Consider the following 6,142-nt stretch of genomic DNA (forward strand, 5'->3'; position numbering starts at 1 on the left):
TACAACCCCAAGAACATCATCCAAACTGTGAAGCATGGAGGAGGAAACATCATTCTTTGGGGATGCTTTTCTGCAAAGGGGACAGGACGACTGCACCGTATTGAGGAGAGGATGGATGGGGCCATGTATTGCGAGATCTTGGCCAACAACCTCCTTCCCTCAGTAAGAGCATTGAAAATGGGTTGTGGCTGGGTCTTCCAGCATGACAACGACCCAAAACACACAGCCAGGGCAACTAAGTGGCTCCTTAAGAAGCATCTCAAGGTCCTGGAGTGGCCTAGCCAGTCTCCAGACCTGAACCCAATAGAAAATCTTTGGAGGGAGCTGAAAGTCTGTATTGCCCAGCGACAGCCCCGAAACCTGAAGGATCTGGAGAAGGTCTGTATGGAGGAGTGGGCCAAAATCCCTGCTGCAGTGTGTGCAAACCTGGTCAAGAACTACAGGAAACGTATGATCTCTGTAATCGCAAACAAAGGTTTCTGTACCAAATATTAAGTTCTGCTTTTCTGATGTATCAAATACTTATGTCATGCAATAAAATGTAAATTAATTACTTAAAAATCATATAATGTGATTTTCTGGATTTATGTTTTAGATTCCGTCACTCACAGACTTCTACATGCTTTGTAAGTGGGAAAACCACTTGTTCTCCCCACTGTGTGTATATACAGAATATATATCTCCAGTAAACATTGAGACCACTGCACCCTTTTCTTTCTTTTCCAAAAAAGTTGAAAAGGAATGGTTTGAGTGAGGAGCAGAAGCGTTCAATTTGCAGTGGTCTTTTAATTTTAACTCACTGTTCCTTTTGGACTTTTTTGGAAAGGAGAGGAAAAAGTTGCAGTGGTTTCTTAATTTTTTTCTGGGCTGTATGTATATATATTCTATAGGTCTCTTAAGAAATATTATCATTACAAAACATAAACTTATTGTAAATGTCGGACTGCTACCATCCGGCGTGAAAAAATAACAAACAATTAAAATATAAGTAGACAAATACAACTAGAATTAACTACATATTTTAATCCTTAGCTATAATGTAGCTACCCACTTCGTTCCTTTCTGATAGCATGTGCACATTTTCCATAATGATTCTTTAGTTGTGGTTACTACATCACCGCACTCCTCCTGCAAGTCCTTGGTTCTCCTCATTACTGTAAGTTACCTTTATTTTGCACCAGTGGATTTTATCAGTTTCTTTATAAAATTGAGTAAATATCATGAAAGCTTAAGCAACCAGGTTTATATTTGTATGTGTGTGTGTGTGTGTATATGTGTGTATATATATATATATATATATATATATATATATATATACAGAATAGGTTCTATTAAGATTCACTTTCGTAGACGTTGATGGGGGGGGGGGGGCTAATGTCAGCAGGCAGGAAAATGTTGACCCCTCTCCAATCACAGCACTTATGGTTGTGACCATAAAGCTCTAATTTAGTCTTGTCACTCCAAATTACAGGTGTTGTTGGGCATATTGTAACCAGGCTTTTTTGTGGCATTGGCACAGTAAAGGCTTCTTTCTGGCAACTCAACCATGCAGCTCATTTTTGTTCAAGTATTGTCGTATTGTGCTCCTTGAAACAACCACACCGTCTTTTTCCAGAGCAGCCTGTATTTCTCACCTGTGGGTTTTTCCTTGTATCCCGAACAATTAATCTGGCAGTTTTGGCTGAAATCTTTCTTGGTCTACCTGACCTTGGCTTGGTATCAAGAGATCCCAGAATTTTCCACTTCTTAATAAGTGATTGAACAGTACTGACTGGCATTTGCAAGGCTTTGGATATCTTTTTATGTCCTTCTCCATCTTTATGAAGTTTCATTACCTTGTTACGTAGGTTTTGACAGTTATTTTCTGCTCCCCATGGCTCAGTATATTGCCTGCTCAGTGCATCCACGTGAGCGCTAACAAACTCATTGACTATTTATACATAGACACTAATTGCAATTTAAAAAGCTACAGGTGTGGGAAATTCACCTTTAATTGCCATTTTCACCTGTGTGTGTCATCTTGTGTATCTGTAACAAGGCCAAACATGCAAGGGTATGTAAACTTTTGATCAGGGCCATTTGGGTGATTTCTGTTATCATTATGATTTAAAAAGGAGCAAAACAACTATAATAAATAATAATAAATAAATGGTCTGATAATATAATGATAATAAATGGCTTCATATAATCACTATCCTTAAATAAATCCTTAATTTTCAAAATCAATGCCAAAATGTCACAATTTCTGACAGGGTATGCAAACTTATGAGCACAACTGTATTTCATTTGATGGCACAACAAAGTTAGTTTTTCATTCATGAATGATATTGATACAATAACTATCAGTATAGGTGACGATAACTGACTTTTTCGTCAAGTGAAAAGAGAATTGTGGAACCCCATCCTCTTTTACCCCAAAAAGCATTCATGGATGTATACTTCGAAATTCTACCAGAAATAGTCACAATATAACCGTAAACTGTTTTATTTTAGGCTTACTATAAAACGCAGCTACTGAAGCTTGAAGCCAGCAAAGTTATAGTCTATCCTGAACAAATCCTAAAGGATAATCTGTTTTGAAGAATTGAGAAGTTGTTAGTGAGACTGAAGACAAACTTTACACTGCCAAAGCTATTTCATTTCATGGCACAACAAAGTTAGTTTTTCTTTCATTTGTGAATTACATTGATACAATAACTATCAATAGAGGTGACGATAAGTTACTTTTTCAGATTGATCAGAAATACAGTGTAGACATTGTTAATGTTAAAAATGTTAAACTATTCTAGCTGGAAACAGCACATTTTTTATGGAATATCTACATCGGCGTACATAGGCCCATTATCAGCAACCATCAGTCCTGTGTTCCAATGGTATTTTGTCAAATGATCAAAATGTCCAGAAACAAAGAACTTTCTTCATCATTTTATTCTTGTTCTGAGAAATGAAGGCTATTCCATGTGAGCAACTGCCAAGAAAATGAATATCTTGTACAACGTTGTGTACTAATCCCTTCAAACTGGCTCAAACCAGAGTAGTAAGAGGAGTGGAAGGCCCCAGTGCACAACTGAGCAATAGGACAAATACATTAAAGTGTCTAGTTTAAGAAACAGACGCCTCACAGGTCTCAACTGGCAGCTTTATTAAATAATACCAACAAAACACCAGTCTCAAAGTCAACAGTGAAGAGGCGTCTCCTGGATTCTGCCCTTCTAGGCAGAGTTGCAAAGAAAAATCCATATCTCAGACTGGCCAATAAAAAAATATTTAGATGGGCAAAAGAACACAAACACTGGACAGAGATTAGACAAAAGTGTTATGGAAAGACAAATAAAAATTTGAGGAGTTGAGATCACAAAGGAAGAGCATTTGTGAGATGCAGACCAAATGAAAAGATGCTGAAGGAATGCCTGACTCCATAAGGCTGAAATTGCTGCAAATGGAGGATTTTTTTGCAAAAGCAAAAGTTTGATGGACACAATTATTAAGTTAAAAATCATTATTTCGATTTAATTTTCCTATATTCCCCATTCAAACTAAATTCCTGTATGTTTTCATGGAAAACACGAACATTTCTAAGTGACCCCAAAATTCTGAACGGTTGTGTATTTTATATTTATCCTGTGGACTGCAATAAGAAAATGCAATATTACCACATGAATATGGATTGTGAGACACTGTCCTCTCGATCCCTCACTCTTTTGGGAAGTTTAACATAAAACAAAACTCAATGTAAACAATTTTGCTGACAATACTCCTGCAATAAAAATACTTGCCTTTCTGACTTGACCTGTCTCATGAGAGGGGAACCCTGTGGCCAACCCAACATTTAATATAATGTCTAACCACGTAAACAGATTGAGAACCAATTTCCCTTGGCAAAGTGATTGCAAGACAACACTGAATTATACTTAAAAACAATCAAAGACACTATGTACAGTGGAATAGGCTAGAGATCAATTAATGACACCAAATGAGGTAATACAGGTAGCTGTCCGATGGCTAAGGGTTGTGTCCAGATGTTTTGGATTAGATTAGATCCTACTTTATTGTCATTGAACAAATACAAGTACAGTACAACGAAATGCAGTTAACATCTAACCAGAAGTGCAAATAGAAGATTGCAGAAAATGTACAAGTGAAACAATTAAGAACAATTTATGTTAAGGTTGGGATATATAAATGTGCAATGAAGGCAAATGCAAGTACAAATGGCAATTCTAAATGTGCAATGAGTGCAAATTGAAGGTGCAAGGTCGCATGTGCAACTGAAATGCAGGGATAGCAGCAATGAGGTTCCCGAGGTTGACATGTACCATGTAACGAATGAAAACAACTGTAACTACTGTAAGCCTGCTGGAGTTCAGCAGGGTTACAGTAGCTGGAAAGACACTTTTCCTGACCCTGGTGCGAGAACAAAGAGAACCTGTACAGCCTGCCTGATGGTGGGTATAAGCATAACCTCTTAAGGAACACTGTCACCAAAACAAAGGCAGTTCTGCTGAGTGGCTCCATGTCATTCTCACACTTGAGTATCTTATATTTGCTCATTATAAAAGATTATAATTTTAAAAATGCATTTTGTGCTTCTGAAGCATTTGCATATGCTACATATTTGTGTGTTTTCTATCTTTGTTTACTCCTCTCCTGGTGGTTTTCACTGACATTCCCCAGTTCATGCCTGCAACCCTTCTAATCCAGTTTTTTGCCTGCACAGCTCATGTGGAACACCTGGTCTCCGGGAGCATTTGGAATTGTTGGTGTTTACAAGAAAGAGTTAATCTAAGCCTATGCTACTGTTCAGGCCCTTGTCTTCTTTCACCCAAGAAAACACTGCTATTCCAGCTGCCCTGTCTTCCAATGACTGTGAGTATTCCCATAGTCGAACAGCATGTGGTTGTGTTGCACAGAGCTAAAGCTGTCTCCAAAGTGAAGATTCTCTCTGTTCTCCTTTTGAATTCCATGCTGTCAGTGTCAACTGTCCATTTAAGACTAACAATTTTGTTTGATTAATTTCTTTCCACGGGCTTTGGTAATGTCTGGTCACCTGACAACCTGCCACTTGACTCCATCTCATCCACCTTTCTCCAGACCATCTTTGGAAACCTTCTATTCCTCACTTTCTTAACCACCTCATCTCTCAATATTTACTACATTTATATTATGGCATGGTTTTCAACACATAATCAAGTTAACGTCATCTTCATTCTTTTTTTTCATCCCAAAGAAGGCTGGCAGGTTCCGGAACCTTTCATAAGCAGCCAGCAGGGCCAGCCCTGCCCCTGTACAACTGGTTTGAAAGGGCTCTCAAGGCTCAGCTCAGGGCCAAAGCCAAAACTGAACCTACACAGAAAGCAGAACATGCTTTGGGAGAATCATAAAGAGTTGGAGAGATGGAGGAAGGAGCTCCAGAAGGCAGGGTAACCTCAAGCCCTGCTTCCCTCCCCGTTGTTCGGTCCAAGCGACACATGAACCAATGGAGAAAAAAGAAGAACAAGGCTAAAAAAGCAACCAAATATATGACAACCCAAGCCCATTCCTTCCAAACCGCCACTAGGAGGCTGTCCCAGAAATAAAGTTGCCTCCCCAGCAAAGTGGTTGATCTATTTAGATAGTTCTCACTTCCTCCCCTCCCATGTCTGTTTATGCTAATAAAATCCCCACAATGTTCCTAAACCCCTAAAGTGTGTTTTCCAAGTCGCTCCCTGTTACAACACCCAAGTGAAACAAAAAGGCATGGAAGGCCGCAATATATAAGGGGTTGGCAGCATAAGGGAAACACCTAACAATATATTAATATCAAGAACTCAATAAGGTGTAGGGTCACCCTTTGTCTTCAGAACAGCGCCAATCCTTCTTGGAATGCTGCCATACAAGTCCTGAATTGTTTGTAGTAGGATAATGCACCATTTGTCAAGAAGAAAAGCTTACAGTTCTTTGAGAGATGGATATCTACTTCACACTCTGTGCTCCAGAACTTCCCATAAAGGTTCAATAATGTTCTGATCCGGTGATTCAGGAAATGTTAGGAAAGAAGGTGAAAGATGACTCATCAGACCATATTTCCTTTGCTCAGGGGTCCAGGTTTTGTTCTCCTTGTACCAAGTAATACGTTTTTGTGTGTTGGCCTTGGATACAAATG

This window comes from Esox lucius, chromosome 14, assembly GCF_011004845.1.
Source record: "Esox lucius isolate fEsoLuc1 chromosome 14, fEsoLuc1.pri, whole genome shotgun sequence".
Classification (NCBI taxonomy): Eukaryota; Metazoa; Chordata; class Actinopteri; order Esociformes; family Esocidae; genus Esox; species Esox lucius.